Raw genomic sequence first — 16261 nt, forward strand, 5'->3', positions numbered from 1 at the left:
AACTGTTTGAAGACTATTATTTGAAAACTACTTACATTTTTATCAAATGAATATTTTGCTATTTGAAATGTTACAATATGTGTATAAAAAAATCTTCCAAAAGAAAACATCCACCACCAGTTCTATCAAGAATAAAAAGTTCCTCTTCTATTAAAAAGTAATATCATAAAAAACCATAGTTTTTATGAACTTAAGGTATTAACAATGCAGGCTGAAACTGACCGAACAAAATTCTTTTCTAAATATCTTAATTACGTGTGCATTTCATGATGCTTTTAATGCACTTAAACAATTAGGTGTTGCAAAGCTCTTCCAAAGCTATTTCAAAATTTCATTTTTACTTGTGGCTGTTTTTGCTCTTTCCTTCTGAGGAGTATGTAGATAGATACATAGACAAATACCCCCATATATAATGGAAAAGGAAATGACAACCCACTCCAGTATTCTTGCCTGGAGAATCCCAGGGACAGAGGAGCCTGGTGGGCTGCTGTCCATGGGGTCGCATGGAGTCGGACACGACTGAAGTGACTTAGCGTGCATACGTGCATTAGAGAAGGAAATGGCAACCCACTCCAGTATTCTTGCCTGGAGAATCCCAGGGGCAGAGGAACCTGGTGGACTGTGCACAGAGTCGGACACGACTGAAGCGATTCAACAGCAGCAGCAGCAACCCCACATATAAAGTATGAAGTTGAAAACGTGTCGGTTGCTCAGTCTGTCTAAATCTTTGCAACCCATGGATTATAGCCTATCAGGCTCCTCTGTTCATAGTATTTCCCAGGAAAAAATACTGGAGTGGGTAGCCATTCCCTTTGCCAGGAGATCTTCCCAACCCATGGTTCAAACCCAGATCTCCTGCACTGCAGGCAAGTTCCTTAACTTTTGAGCCACCAGGAAAGTCCATAAAAAGAATATGTGTACTTTAACAAATAAACGTATATATATGCTTTATTTATATACTTTATATGAGTTCTATTGATAATGGACTGCAACAAAGATTTTAAATAATTGGAGAAATTTAAATTTTGGGGAAGTCAGTGCTTAAAATGTGTAGGTTTAATAGGAATTCGTATGCAAATTTGAGTATAAACTATAATTTCAGTGTTTAGAAATCACAAGTATATTTCTTTTCTTAAAAATGTCTGTTAACATTTAGTATATTAAAAATTAGAGTGGCTTAACCCATGATTTTCTTTAAAACATTCAAAGATGATCTGCATGTTCTAGTTATTGTTTTAAAAAAATCCTATATTTCTGCCCAAATGTAAACATTCTTAAAAGTCTTACAGTGATAAATTTGCATTGTGATTTATGGTGTATTTTGAAATATTGATAATGTCAATAGAAATTATTTGAATTTGGGTAAAATGAATTCTAAATCCATAATCTTCAATAGTCCTTATTCTAATTTTACATTAAGAATTCACCAATACTTTCTTTACCAAACTTGACTTTAAATTACTTATCTTTATGACTGTTACATCCCAGCTGAAGTTCACTTCAGAAATGATAGGACCATATCAGTAAGAAAATTCAAGTACTCAATACCTAGAGATACAGCAGCAAGATGGTTGTATTTGGGGAACTTAAGGAGCATAACATAGTGGATTCTCTTCTTATCTACTGGAAATACCTTCCATTTAGAAAATCTCAAGTTTGACTTTTAATCAAAATTTGAAAATATCATTTTCATGATCTTGCCATAAAACTATAGAAACATGTGCAATCCTCTGGAAAAATTCAAGTCCAAACCCCTCAACATGGTACACAGTCCCCAGCTCCTGCTAACCTTCCCAGCTTCATCCATCTCCACACAAGTTCCTTCAGTCAATTTTATCCACTCTAAAATTCCTACTAATCAAGACACCTTCTATTTATTCCTTCTTTGCCTCCTTTTTCTGCAATACCCTTTCTTACCTTTCCTGTTAAAGAACACCTGACTCAAATCAAACATCTCCTTTGCAAAATCCTTCCCGAGTTCGTGCCCCTCCTTCCTCTTCCAGGTGAATTAATTTCGACCTTCATTGATCTCCTACTGTAGTCTGTGAACAACACCATAACACAGTGATATTTTCAACAGCTAATGCTTCCTACCTGTTGGTAAGCCCTCCTTCCTAGAGGATTCTAAATTCCTTGGGGCTTTGCACCATCAGTGAAATTAGCTCAATTCTTGTTCCATTTTTAAGGGTGTATGGTAGCAAGGCCACCAAGGAGACTGAAAGTATTCCATGCCCACCTTGTTTTCACCTATTATGTGTGCTCAGTTGCTCAGTCCTGTCTGACTGTGTGACCCCATGGACTGCAGCCCACTAGGCTTAGCAGCAACAGTGTATCCACGTTGGGCACTCTAATGTTTTATATTTCAAAAGTAGCATTGTAATCATGCCATAAGGCATTAGTGAACTATTTGGCAAGAAAATCATCTGATGAACCTTCTGAAAAGTAAACTGTATGTGTAACTGAGCAATAAGTAATTCAAAATACATGTTGAACAGAAAAGGGCAACTTTGTTTCATTCTTGAGCTTGGAGCAGTCCCTTGCAAGACCATCAAAACGCATAATTGGCAGCTCTTGCAGATGACAGAAACCCAGGTGGGCCGATAAGCTTTTGAATTACATGATCAAGCAGGAACCAATAAAATGAACTATATCTGGAATGAAGAATCTGCATATTTAACATTGAAACCACTTATATCAATGTACATATAGGGATTTTAGTTCACCATAATTTCAAAATGAGCCAAAGAAAGCTACTACAAATTTAGAGCCAACGCCATGATTCAGCTCTAACCAGCAAGTAAGACATCTTAACTCCGACCATATGCAGTATATAGTCCTAACATCACATATGAGCCCATATAGAGTGAGTACTGTGATTTCATTTTAACATCACTATTTTTCTCATTTTACTTTTAATGTATTTAATTCTGTGATCACATTAACATGTTGTAGCAAGCCTGGCGTGCTACACTCCGTGGGGTCACACAGAGTCAGACACGACCTAATGACTGAACAGCAACAACAATGCTGTGATATTTTATACTTCTTTGGTAATTTATTTGGAAAAAAAGACTCATCGTAGACGCATCGTTTAACTGAAAGAAGGTGATGCGGCTATGCCATGTTGATGTGATCTTAGGCTGTAAAGCACAGGTGCTTTGTTTGGTTAAAAGATACAGTAACTCTCATTGCTCAGTTTCAAAAGTTGAGTACTTCTGCAATATTTTATACAGGTTTGGAAAGTTTAGTTTATGGGTCATATTGATTCACTTGAGAGTGAATCAATTACACAGTTTAAAGTAACATGTTTACAGATTGGTCATAAAAGCAAATCCATCTTATTTAGAAGATATGTACTTCAGACAAATAGAAACAGAATGAAGAGCTTCAAAAAAAGAATAAGAAGTTCTCATTTAAAAGGGGGCTTCCCAGGTGGCACGAGAATCCACCTGCCAATACCAATTTAAGAGAGATGAGAAAGAAGTAAAATTTAGAATACGTTAAGTATAGAAGACTTCAGCATGGCAAACATCTAAATGACCACTAAATGAAGGTCTGTGGGTGAAGATGTTGAAGAGCTCCAGAGGGCAACACCTTGGACCAATGATGGCAGAGTCTGGAAGATGGGTTTGGGCCCAGTAGGAATACATTTTTCTAACAAGTGATGCTGTCCAAATGTGTGCTGCTGATACTCAAGCAGAAGCTCCTGCAGTGGTAGAGGGAAAGCAAATGGTCTAAGAGGCAGCCAGAGAGCACCTCCTCCCAGGGCTCCTCCTGGAATCCTCTCCTGACCCCCTTACACAACATCTGTTTGTGTGTCCATATCTCTACCCACTAGGATGTCAGCCTTCTCAGTTGGAAAGCATATCCTGGCACCAACTATAATTCTCAAAACATAGTAAGTACTCAAAAATATTTGTTGAGTGAATTTATTATTAAGTGAACTAGTTTATTAAGATTGAGTATGATAACCTCAAAGGCTCTTTTTCAGCTCTTGGTGCCGACAGTTGTGTAGATAATAAAAAAGAAGCATTCTTGAGGTGCTTTGCCAGAAATTTTGATGACATGGAAGTAAGGTATTTAATCATTTCACATACACACATGTGTGTATGCACACACAAAAAACACACAATACATATAGGGACAGCCCAATTTCCTATTTCTGAAAAAGAACTGTACCAATGAAAAGAAGTCAGAAAAAAAAAGCCACAGGGTAGAAATCTAAAATAACTTAGTAATGTGATATAAGAGAAAATCTCTGAAGCTATGTGATCTCTTTAAAGACAAAAGAAATTATAGAAATTTAGATATTTAAAATAAATTCATTTAGAGATATTATGATTGAGGAACAACATTATATTGCTAATCTTTACTGATTAATTCTAAATAGAAGATTTTAAAATATAGTTGCCAATAGTAAGACTATCTACTAGAAGTTCTAGAGATGAGATTTGTCACTCCCAAACTACTAGGGAATAAAAAGTGTCGTAAACGGTTGAACAATTCAAAATTCAGGAAAGTGGACAGAAAGAGTATAATAACGAAAAAAAAAGCCCAAACATATTAGTAACCATAATAGCTAAATGATTTCATTACACAGTTTAAAGAACAGGTTTGCAGATTGGCCATAAAAGCAAAATCCATCTCATTTAGAAGTTATGTACTTCAGGCAAATATAAATGGAATGAAGAGCTTAGAAAAAAAAATATGAAGTTCTAATTTAAATAGGGGCTTCCCAGGTGGTGCTAGTGATAAAGAATCTGCCTACCAATGCCAGAGACATAAGACACAAGGGTTCGGTCCCTAGGTTGGGAAGATCCCCTTGAGAAGGAAATGGCAACCCACTCCAGTATCTTTGCCTAAAAATTCTGTAGACAGAGGAACCGGGCGTGCTACAGTCCAGGAGTCACAGAGAGTTGGAGAAGACTGAGCACATAAACACAATTTAGAAAGAGAGACTTAAAAGCCAAAAGAATCAGAGCACTAAAATATGGATATTTCACGTTGATAGAATATAAGTATAACTTATTAAGGCACACAATAATGAACGTAATGCACATGACAAATTCAAATATATAATGTTAGAACTGACTGAAAACCAGAGAAAACTTTAAAAATTTACAGTCACAATAGGCAATACTGGCAAATCTCCTTGAACTTTATAAAATTAAAAGAAAATGAGGGTTTCACATAACAAAACCTGTAACTTTTGGTTCAACTACAGAGAAATTCAACTTTAGAAAAGCAGTTCAGTTCACTTCAGTCGCTCAGTCGTGTCCGACTCTTTGCGACCCCATGAACCACAGCACGCCAGGCCTCCCTGTCCTTCACCAACTGCCGGAGTCTACCCAAACCCATGTCCATTGAGTCGGTGATGCCGTCCAACCATCTCATCCTCTGTCATCCCCTTCTCCTCCTGCCCTCATGTTACTGTAATTTAATTTAATGACAGGTTAAAAGAGATATATTATATATTTCTAAATATTGCTAAATATATGCTGAAAACACTTAATATCAGGGCAACATATACTTACTCTAATAAAAGTCACAAAAAGAATTTATAATAAAATTCTTTTAACTTAGTAAAATGTACTAAGTGATACATTACTGGAAGCATCTTATTTAAATCAGAAAAAAAGTAATGATTCCTGGCTATCATCATTATTGTGCATCACTGCTCTGAAGCGTTAGTAGTAAGTCAAGAAAAATAGTACACTGTGTGGGAAAAGGGCAAAACTATCATTATGATCTGATAATATGGTGTTTCTCTTAGAAAATCTAGGAGAATCAACCAGAAATGCATTAGAGGTGATAAGACAGTTCTTTAAAATGGCAGCCTGAGGTAATAGAGTTCCTAAAAATCAACCTAACAATGAGTTGTGTGTGTGCTCAGTTGTGTCTGAATCTTTGCCACCCTGTGGACTATAGCCCGCCAGGCTCCTCTGTATGGAATTTCCCAGGCAAGAATACTGGAGGAGTTTCCATTCCCTTCTCCAGATCTTCCCCACCCAGGGATAGAACCCATGTCTCTGGTGTATCCTACATTAGCAGGTGGAGTCTTACCACTGATACACATGGGAAGACCTAACAAAAATTTACTTAAACCTGTTAGAGAAAGCTTCTAAAAAAACCTGAAAAGATATAAGCAAGGACTTAAATAAAAAATTAAATACATATTATTTTCATGGATAAGAATATTATACATATTGGGAAAACGCCAATTTTAAAAGAAAATTTCACATTTGAAAAATCTATAAATTCAATACAGTCATACTTGAAATCAAGACAAGATTTTTTAGTGAAGCTTGAGAAAGTGATTCTAAATGCCTTTGGAAGATAAAAATCCACCAAAATAGCTCTGACTGTTTTTAAAAAAGAACAATTATTGCTGAAGTCAGGAATTTATGTCTTTGGATAGCAACGTATATTTTTAAAAAGCTGTATCAATTGAATTAAACAGTATAACATTGATTTAGAAGTAGATCGAAAGCTCTATAAAACAGAAGAGCAATTAGTAAACTTTTTCTTTCAAGGATCAGTTAGTAAATATTATAAGCTTTGCAGGACATCCAGTCTTTGTTGTAATTACTCAATCCTTGTAGCAGGAAAGCAGCCTTAGAAGATAGTATATGAACAGATGGAACTGTGTTCCAATAAAATTTCATTTACAAAATAGGCAGCAGGCCTGAGGCTATGCCCTGAAATAGAGAATCCAGGAATGCCCCAGGATTATTAGAAACTTAGAATGTAATAAAAGTAGGATTTCAAATTGTATAAGATGAAGGTGGATTATTCACTTCTCAGCTATCTGAGGGATGAAAGTAAATATCTGAGGGATAAAGTAAAGTAGATTATTTTATGTTTATATAAATTTTAGAATAAGCATTAGAAATTTTACAGTATCTTTTTTAAAATACAGCCTACTGAGTAGTATTGAAGCAACAAAGGCCTTCTTCTCTAGAGAACAAATGTATAGTTATGGGGGGAAGGGCTAGTTAGGGAGTTTGAATATGGCCTGTACACACTGCTATATTTAAATAGATAACCAACAAGGACCTACTGTGTAGCACAAGGATCTCTGCTCAATATTATGTAACAACCTAAATGAGAAAAGAATTTGAAAATAGATACATGTTTATGTATAACTGAATCATTTTAACACAACATTGGTAATCAGCTATGCTGTAATATAAAAAGTTATTTCAAAAAAAAAAAAAAAAAGAGGCCTTCTTAAATGAGGGAAGAAAATCACTAAGAAAAATATTAAGTTTGACTACCAAAAACTAAAAATATTTTCATTAACAAAGATACAATAATAGCAAAACAGATAAAATTTCTTATCCTTATGAACTTACATTTCAATGGGGAAAACAAGACAGTAAACAGGTTAAAGTTATAGTGAAGCTGTGTACTAACAAAAAATGAAAATAGGTAAGGGGCATATGAAATGACAGGAGAGGTACTGAAATGGTGCATTTTAGCAGTGCATTTTGACTTATTACTTGTGTAAATAAATAGCTCAAAATAGTTTAAAGGGTAACTATTTTTATTTGTTGAATCTTTCTCTCTCCATGTTGAACTGGAAATATCAACTTAGTTGCTTGAATATCAGTGTTTGTTTTAGGGTAGGTGGGTCAGTGAGTTGTTTGACTGCTCGTTTGATGGTATGACCTGAGATGTGAAACAGCATATGCCCAAGTGTGGCTGTGAGAATTGGATGAGAATTGCAACATGCTCCCTACACAGTCAACAATTTACAACTTTAACTCACTTTCTTCTTTTTTGTCCCTGATACTGCTGTAAGGTGATTCCAAAAATGCAACAAATTCCTACCAAAATTTGCCAAAATCATTTCATCACAGAAGCAGTTATACTTTCTAGTCTTTCCACCTTCAGAACTTGCAACTCCACGTCTGACATCATTCCTAATTCAGGAATTTGAGAAAATATTGATACATATAGGTACACAACACATCTAGACATGTAATGTGTCAAAAGAAATTCTTGGTTGACTTCACATCCTTTAATGATTCTTGCCTCAATCATTAAAGTGTGCATAAACACATAAACTAAAAACAGAATTAATAAATATTCTAAATTAATTCAGATAATGAGCTATTAATATACATTTTAACCAGTATCTTCTGTTAAATGTAAAATCAGCATTCCACCCTCATCCAAGGCTTACTGTAGCTAAGAAATAAGTGCCTGTTGCCAAAAGTCAGTTCAGAGCTAGAAAACTGTGGGTGAAAGAGAACTTATGAGTTCACTTTTGCTATACCCCTACCTTTGGGGTGGATTTTTTTCACTTTCTTTCTATATTGAAAGTATACTTTTATATTTTTTTGTTTTTTCTAATTTTTATTGAAATATAGTTGGTTTACAATGTTGAGTTAATTTCAGGTACACAGCAAGGTGATTCAGTTATATATACGTGTGTGTGTGTGTGTTCGTTTTTAGATTCTTTCCCATTATAGATTATTATACAATATTGAGTATAGTTGCCTGTGCTATGCAGTAGGTCCTTGTTGGCTAACTATTCTATATAGAGTAGCATGTATATTTTAACCCCAAGCTCTTAATTTAGCCCACCCTGTCCTTTTCCCTTTGGTAAACACAAGTTTCTTTTCCTTGTCTGCGAGTCTACTGCTGCTTTTGTTCATTTGTGTCATTTTTTTAGATTCCACGTATAAGTGATATCATACAATATCAGTCCTTGACATACTTCACTTAGTATGATAATCTCTAGGTCCATCCATATTGCTGCAAATGGCATTATTTCATTCTTTTTCATGGCCAGATGATATGCCATTGTGCATACGTACCACATCTTCCCTATCCTTTCATCGGTCAGTGGACAATTAAGTTGCCTCCGTGTTTTGGCTACTGTAAGTGGTGCTGCTGTGAACACTGGGGTGCGTGTATGTTTTTGAATTCTGTTTTCTCCAGCTATATTCCCAGGACTGGGATCACTGGATCATATACCATCTACATTTTTAGCTTTTTAAGGAACCGCCATACTGTTCTTCATAGTGACTGCACCAATTTACAACCCACCAACTGTGCAGGAGGGTTCTTTTTCCTGCACATACTCTCCAGCCTTTTATTTTTGTAACTTTTTGATGAACCCCATACTCACCACAGATGCTCAGAGTGCTCAAACAAACTTTGTGCACACCAGGACCTAGAAACCCCTCAGAGACTGAGCCAGAATTGTGTTTGAGTGTCTCCCGCGGAGGCATGGGTCAGCAGTGGACTGCTCAGGGGCAGGGGCTCTGAGTGCAGTAGACACGGGGGTGGCATAAGCCCTCTTGGAGGAGGTCGTCATTAACCCCACCAGAGAGCCACCAAAACTTACACAAGACTGGGAAACAGATTCTTGGAGGGCACAAACAAAAACTTGTGCACACCAGGGCCCAGGAGAAAGAAGCAGAGACCCCACAAGAGACTGACCCAGACTTGCCCGAGTGTCCAGGAGTCTCCGGCAGAGGCGTGGGTCAGTGGTGGCCTGTTGCGTGGTTGGGGGCACTCGGTGCAGCAGTGCGTGCATGGGACCTTTCGAAGGAGGTCACCATTATCTCCTTTACCTCCACCATAGTTTGGCCTCAGGTCAAACAACAGGGAGGGAACACAACCCTGCCCATCAACAGAATATGGGATTAAAGATTTACTGAGCATGGCCCCGCCCATCAGAACAACTCAGTTTTCCCCTCAGTCAAGCTCTCAGAAGCTTCCATAAGCCTCTTATCCTTCTCCATCAGAGAGTAGACTGACTGAAAACCACAATCATAGAAAACTAACCAATCTGATCACATGAACCACAGCCTTGTCTAACTCAATGAAACTATGAGCCATGCAGTGTAGGGCCACCCAAATGGACATGTCATGGTGGAGAGTTCCAACAAAACGTGGTCCACTGGAGAAGGGAATGGCAAACCACTTCAGTATTCTTGCCTTGAGAACCCCATGAACAGTATGAAAAGGCAAAAAGATAGGACACTGAAAGATGAACTCCCCAGGTCGGTAGGTGCCCAATATGCTACTGGAGATCAATGGAGAAACAACTCCAGAAAGAATGAAGAGATGGGCCAAAGTAAAACAACACCCAATTGTGGATGTGACTGGTGATGGAAGTAAAGTCCTATGCTTTAAAGAGCAATATTGCATAGGAACCTGGAATGTTAGGTCCATGAATCAAGGCAAATCAGAAGTGGTCAAACAGGAGATGGCAGGAGTGAGCATTGACATTTTAGGAATCAGCAAACTAAAATGGACTGGAATGGGTGAATTTAACTCAGATGACCATTATATCTACTACTACGGGCAAGATTACCTTAGAAGAAATGGAGTAGCCATCATAGTCAACAAAAGAGTCTGAAACGCAGTACTTGGATGCAACCTCAAAAATGACACAATGATCTCTGTTCATTTCCAAGGCAAACCATTCAATATCACAGTAATCCAAGTCTATGCCCCGACCAATAATGCTGAAGAAGCTGAAGTTGAATGGCTCTATGAAGACCTACAAGACCTTCTAGAATGAACACTCAGAAAAGATATCCTTTCCATTATAGGGGACTGGAATGCAAAAGTAGGAAGTCAAGAGATACCTGGAGTAACAGGCAAATTTGGCCTTGGACTGCAAAATGAAACATGTCAAAGGCTAATAGAGTTTTGCCAAGAGAACGCACTGGTCATAGCAAACACCCAAAAACACAAGAGAAGACTCTACACATGGACATCACCAGATGGTCAATACCGAAATCAGATTGATTATATTCTTTACAACCAAAGATGGAGAAACTCTATACAGTCAGCAAAAATAAGGCCAGGAGCTGTCTGTGGCTCATGAACTCCTTATTAACAAATTCAGACTTAAACTGAAGAAAGTAGGGAAAACCACTAGACCATTCAGGTATGACCTAAGTTAAATCCCTTATTATTATACAGTGGAAGTGAGAAATAGATTTAAGGGACTAGATCTGATAGACAGAGAGCCTGATGAACTATGGATGGAGGTTCATGATGTTGTACAGGAGGTGGGGATCAAGACCATCCCCAAGAAAAAGAAATGCCAAAAGGCAAAATGGTTGTCTGAGAAGGCCTTACAAATAGCTGAGGAAAGAAGAGACATGAAGGGCAAAGGAGAAAAGGAAAGATATACGCATTGGAATGCAGAGTTCCAAAGAATAGCAAGGAGAGATAAGAAAGTCTTCCTCAGTGATCAATGCAAAGAATAAGAGGAAAACAATAGAATGGGAAGGACTAGAGATCTCTTCAAGAAAATTAGAGATGCCAAAGCAGATTTCATGCAAAGATGGACACAATAAAGGACAGAAATGGTATGGACCTAACAGAAGCAGAAGATATTAAGAAGAGGTGGCAAGAACACACAGAACTGTACAAAAAAGATCTTCATTACCCAGATAACTACGATGGTGTGATCACTAACCTGATGCCAGACATCCTGAAGTGTGAAGTCAAGTGGGCCTTAAGAAGCATCACTACGAACAAAGCTAGTGGAGGTGATGTAATTCCAGTTGAGCTGTTTCAAATCCTAAAAGATGATGCTATGAAAGTGCTGCACTCAATATGCCAGCAAACTTGGAAAACTCCGCCATGGCCACAGGACTGGAAAAGGTCGGTTTTCATTCCAATTTCAAAGAAAGGCAATGCCAAAGAATGCTCAAACTACTGCACAATTTCATTCATCTCACACACTAGTAAAGTGTAACTCAAAATTCTCGAAGCCAAGTTTCAGTAGTACATGAATGGTGAACTACCAGACGTTTAAGATGGATTTGGAAAAGGCAGAGGAACCAGAGATCAAATTGCCAACATCCATTGGATTATCGAAAAAGCAAGAGAGTTCCAGAAAAACATCTATTTCTGCTTTATTGCCTATGCCAAAGACTTTGAGTGTGTGGATTACCACAAACTGTGGAAAATTCTTCAAGAGATGGGAATACCAGACCACCTGACCTGCCTCTTGAGAAATCTGTATGCAGGTCAAGAAGCCGCAGTTAGAACTGGACATGGAACAACAGACTGGTTCCAAATAGGGTAAGGAGTACATCAAGGCTGTATATTGTCACCCTGCTTATTTACCTTATATGCAGAGTACATCATGAGAAATGCTGGGCTGGAAGAAGCACAAACTGGAATCAAGATTGCCAAGAGAAATATCAATAACCTCAGATGTGCAGATGACACCACCCATATGATGGAAAGAAGAAGAACTAAAGAGCCTCCGGATGAAAGTGAAAGAGGAGAGTGAAAAAGCTTACTTAAAGTCACCATTCAGAAAATTAAGATCATGGCAACTCATCCCGTCTCTTCATGACAAATAACAGGGAAACAGTGGAAACAGTCACAGACTTTATTTTTTTGGACTCCAAAATCACTGCAGATGGTGACTGCAGCCATGAGATTAAAAGACATTTGCTCCTTGGAAGAATAGTTATGACCAACCTAGAGAGCATATTAAGAAGTAGAGACATTACTTTGCCAACAAAAGCAAAGTAGTCAAAGCTATGGTTTTTCCAGTAGTCATGTATATATGTGAGAGTTGGACTATAAAGAAGACTGAGCACTGAATAATTGATGGTTTTGAGCTGTAGTGTTGGAGAAGACTCTTGAGAGTCCCTTGGAGTGCAGGGAGATCCAACCAGTCCATCCTAAAGGAAATCAGTCTTGAGTATTCATTGGAAGGACTGATCCTGTAGCTGAAACTCCAATATCTGGCCATCTGGTGCAAAGACCTAACTCATTTGAAAAGACCCTGATGTTGGGCAAGACTGAAGGCTGGAGGAGAAGGGGATGACAGAGGATAAGATGGTTGGATGGCATCACTGACTCAATGGACGTAAGTTTGAGTAAATTCTGGGAGTTGGTGATGGACATGGAGGCCTGGCGTGCTGCAGTCCATGGGGTCGCAGAGTCAGATGTGACTGAGCGAATGAACTGTACTGGATCGTAGTCTGTCCATTTTATGAAAGAGAAAACTGAAGCATGTAGAAGTTGTATATTTTGCCCATGATCACACAGCTGATAGGAGAGACAGGATTGAAACCCACACTGTTTGCCTACAGAGTACCTCCTCTTAACCCCAATACCGTGGCAATTATCTGTGTGTGTTACTGAGATCATCTGAGAGGAAGACAATGAAAGATAAGAGAGAAAAGAAGGCCTTAAATAAGGCCACAAATAACAGACTGAGTAATTTAAATGTGATATTCCAAGAATGTATTGAACATTCGGTGAATAACTCTTGACCAAGTTCTAAAGTTTCAGCAGGTACTTCTTAGGTATTTCTCTCATGGTGTTAGTTTAACACCAGCTGGGGGTGCACTCGAACTATAAAAAAGTATAATAGTAATGTCATTTTGGTGAAAAAACATGAATTACAGAGCCAGATAAACTCAAAGAACCACCCCACAAAGATATGTGCATAAAAGTCATATCTAGGTACATTGTAGTCAGTGTCTAAAAACTAAAAATAAAACTAATGATACAGATAAAATCTAAAAGCAGCCAAATAAAAGGAAATTTAAAAATTACTTCTAACATCTTATCAGAAACAATGGAGACCAGAAGACATAGGAGAATATGTTTAAACTGGTGAAAGAAAAAAAAAAAAAAATGAATCCAATTCTCTATCCAGTAAAAATAACAAGTCTGTGCAACCAAATCTAACATATTAAATTTATATTAAATATAAATGGACTTAAAAGCAGATGCATCACATTAAGTAAAGATACAAGACTCAAATGTAATTATCTGTAAATGATACACTTTAAATATGAAGTCACTGATAGATTAAAATATAAGCATGGAAAAAGACATGCAGTGCAACACGAAACAATGCAATTGGAGAGGCTACATTAATATTAGATAAATTAAACTTCACAAACTAGAAAAAACCAGGTATTAAGAAGGTCATTTCATTAGGAGAAAGAATCAAGTACATATAAAAATCATAAATGGGTATGTACATCTAATAAGAAAATTTCAAATACTTAAGGCAAATATTTAAAAGAAAACTTAGACATAAAAAGATGCCTAAACATAGTTAATTTCAATGCTCCTCTCTTGGGAATTGATAGAACATACAGAGACAAAATCAGTAAGAATATGGAAAAATTGGACAGTGCTGTCAACCAACTTGACCAAATTGACATTTATAAAACAATTCATTCAACAAGAGCTGGAATTTTAAAGTACAAAGGAGTATTTCACAGTTAGACTATATACTGATATACTGTGTCATAGAACAAGAATTTATAAATTTTAAAAGATTGAAATAGTGTAGAAAGTGTTGATCTATCATAATGAAATTATTAGAAGTCAATCCTTAAAAGATACAGGAAAAATCCCCCCAACATTTGGAAATTAATTCACATAATTTTAATCATGTGGGTCAAAAAATGAATTACAAAAAAAAAAAGAGTATTTTGAACAGAATTTTAAAAGTTGACAGAAACTTGCCCTATGTGGTATAATTGGCAATTCTAGGGGCATGAAGCTTGACTAGTTCCCTTCAGGTAAAATCAGAATAGTTTGGTGGATCATAGGGCTCTGATAGAGAAGACTACAGAAGGAGGTCAGAGAAGAATCAGGGCCAGATCTCCAGTGGAGTATTTCTATTGTTTGTTGTTGTTCACTTGCCCAGTCATGTCTGACCCTTTGGGACCCCAGGGACTGCAGCACACCAGGTCTCCCTGACCCTCACCATCTCCCGGAGTTTGCCCAAGTTCATTCCCATTGCATCGGTGATGCCATCCAGCCATCTAATCCTCTGTTGCCCTCTTCTCCTTCTGCCCTCAATGTTTCCGAGCACCAGGGACTTTTCCAATGAGTTGGCTGTTTGCATCAGGTGACCATGATACTGGAGCTTCAGCTTCAGCATCGGTCCTTCCAGTGAGTATTCAGGTTGATTTACTTGACTGGTTTGATCTCCCCGCTGTCCAAAGGACTCTCAGGAGTCTTCTCCAGCACCACAGTTCAAAGGCAACAATTCTTTTGTGCTCTGCCTTCTTGACAGTTCAGTTCTCACAATCCTACCTGACCACAGGGAAAAACCATAGCCTTGACTATATGGACGTTTGTCAGCAGCGTGATGTCTCTGCTTTTAAACACACTGCCTAGGTTTCTCATAACTTTTCCTGCCAAGAAGCAATTGTCTTCTGATTTCATGGCTGCAGTCACCATCCGCAGTGATTTTAGAGCCCAAGAAAAGAAAATCTGTCACTGCTTCCACCTTTTACCCTTCTATTTGCCATGAAGCAATGGGAACGGATGCCATGATCTTAGTTCTTTTAATGTTTTACGTCAACTTTTTCACTCTTCTCCTTTACACTCTTCAAGAGATTATTTGGTTCCCCTTCACTCTCTGCCATTCAGTTCAGTTCAGTCACTCAGTCGTGTCTGACTCTTTGCGACCCTGTGAATCGCAGCACGCCAGGCCTCCCTGTCCATCACCAACTCCCGGAGTTTACTCAGACTCATGCCCATCGAGTCAGTGATGCCATGCAACCATCTCATCCTCTGTCATCCCCTTCTCCTCCTGCCCCCAATCCCTCCCAGCATCAGGGTCCTTTCCAATGAGTCAACTTTTTGCATGAGGTGGGCAAAGTATTGGAGTTTCAGCTTCAACATCAGTCTGTCCAATGAACACCCAGGACTAATCTCCTTTAGGATGGACTGGTTGGATCTCCGTGCAGTCCAAGGGACTCTCAAGAGTCTTCTCCAACACCACAGTTCAAAAGCATCAATGTTTTGGCACTCAGCTTTCTTCACAGTCCAACTCTCACATCCATACATGGAAAAACCACAGCCTTGACCAGACGGACATTTTTTGGCAAAGTAATGTCTCTGCTTTAAAATATGCTATCTAGGTTGGTCATAAATTTCCTTCCAAGGAGTAATCGTCTTTTAATTTCATGGCTGCAATCACCATCCACAGTGATTTTGGAGCCCAAAAAAATAAAATCTGACACTGTTTCAACTGTTTCCCCATCTATTTGCCATGAAGTGATGGGACCAGATGCCATGATCTTAGTTTTCTGAATGTTAAGCTTTAAACCAACTTTTTCACTCTCCTCTTTCACTTTCATCAAGAGGCTTTTTAGTTCCTCTTCACTCTCTTCCATAAGGGTGGCATCATCTGCATATCTGAGGTTATTGATATTTCTCCCAGCAATCTTGATTCCAGCTTGTGCTTCTTCCAGCCCAGCTTTTCTCATGATGTACTCTGCATATA

General features: G+C 38.0%; 1 protein-coding gene across 1 annotated transcript in view; it reads left to right on the forward strand.

The window, feature by feature from the left end:
• Nucleotides 1-16261, forward strand: part of CCDC178 (coiled-coil domain containing 178) — a 356491-nt gene that overhangs the window by 316906 nt on the left and 23324 nt on the right. The gene's annotated exons all lie outside the window — the stretch shown is intronic.

Source organism: Muntiacus reevesi, chromosome 4 (genome assembly GCF_963930625.1).
Source record: "Muntiacus reevesi chromosome 4, mMunRee1.1, whole genome shotgun sequence".
Taxonomy (NCBI): Eukaryota; Metazoa; Chordata; class Mammalia; order Artiodactyla; family Cervidae; genus Muntiacus; species Muntiacus reevesi.